We start from the raw sequence: 789 nt of genomic DNA, 5'->3' as shown, positions 1-789 counted from the left end.
GCCGTATAATATATATCAAAGTAAGTCCTTGAATGTCGTCATCATCCATACCAACATACATATACAACTCTTACACTTCGACACGTTTAACATGTACGCGTATACGATTGACAGTTATATTCTAACAGACTGTATTTAATCAGTCAAAAATATTACTCTCTTTTTCTCTCCTCTCTCCCTTTTCTCGTCCTTCTAGTCTCTTTTTTTACAGAGAAAGCTAAAAGTTGATAATTGCATCGTCGGAAAGACAACTTTCGACTAAACCCTCCATTTTCTTCGCTCCAAGAACTAGAATCCTCAACCAAGAGAGCATCGTCTTCCATGGTTCTAACCACATTAACCCAAACATTATCCTCTCGCTTCAAAGCTACTTACAAAAGGACGATCTACAATTCCTCGGTTTTTCTCCATCGTCGAAGAAGCTCCGTCCGTTCATTATCCTTCAGCCTCCCGGCGATTAAAGGTTGACTCTTATACGTGGATCCTCCGGAGCGCTCATCACCGCGGTGCTCCCGGTGTCACAATGGGTGCACCCGGTACACGTGATCGTTCAGCAGCAGACATAACCGTTTCCTTCGTGGAGCATCGGGGATTTCGAGGCGAATGATTCGTCTCGGACACGGTGCTCCCCTTTCGAGACACGTTCGTTTCGACGAACGGAAGGAACACACCTTTTCTTTCCACTCCCCCCTCGACCGCAACTCTTGCCTTCCGTGTCTTCCTCTCCCCTTTCTCTTCTCTTTCTGTTCCCTTTTTCATTTTTTCTTCTTCTTCTTTTTTTTTTTTTTT

Source organism: Frieseomelitta varia, unplaced genomic scaffold (assembly GCF_011392965.1).
Source record: "Frieseomelitta varia isolate USP_RPSP 00005682 unplaced genomic scaffold, Fvar_1.2 scaffold_182, whole genome shotgun sequence".
Taxonomy (NCBI): domain Eukaryota; kingdom Metazoa; phylum Arthropoda; class Insecta; order Hymenoptera; family Apidae; genus Frieseomelitta; species Frieseomelitta varia.
This window is presented reverse-complemented; position numbering follows the sequence as displayed.